Here is a 231-nt window from a genome sequence, read left to right as displayed (position 1 = left end):
CGGGCGGGAGCGGCGGTCCCCGAGCCCCGGGGACGCCGGGACGCGCTTCAGGTGATGCGAAACGCGCAGTTTCGAGGGTCCTGGGGTGAGGGGCCAGGCCGGGCTCCCGAGCCAGGAGCCCCGCTCGCCTCTCCCCGCTCGCATCCCGGCACGGCTCCCGTCAGAGGAGGCGGGCAGGGCCCGGGAGCGGGTCTCCGGCTCCCGTCAGAGGAGGCGGGCAGGGCCCGCGAG

General features: G+C 77.9%; 1 protein-coding gene across 1 annotated transcript in view; it reads right to left on the bottom strand.

Moving 5' to 3' along the window:
• TM6SF1 (transmembrane 6 superfamily member 1) overlaps positions 1-231 on the bottom strand; it is a 30675-nt gene that overhangs the window by 21279 nt on the left and 9165 nt on the right. The gene's annotated exons all lie outside the window — the stretch shown is intronic.

The sequence above is a fragment of the Haliaeetus leucocephalus genome, unplaced genomic scaffold (genome assembly GCF_000737465.1).
Source record: "Haliaeetus leucocephalus isolate CR32 unplaced genomic scaffold, Haliaeetus_leucocephalus-4.0 Scaffold339, whole genome shotgun sequence".
Taxonomy (NCBI): Eukaryota; Metazoa; Chordata; class Aves; order Accipitriformes; family Accipitridae; genus Haliaeetus; species Haliaeetus leucocephalus.
The sequence above is the reverse complement of the archived record's forward strand: the minus strand, read 5'-3'. Positions and strand labels throughout refer to the sequence as shown.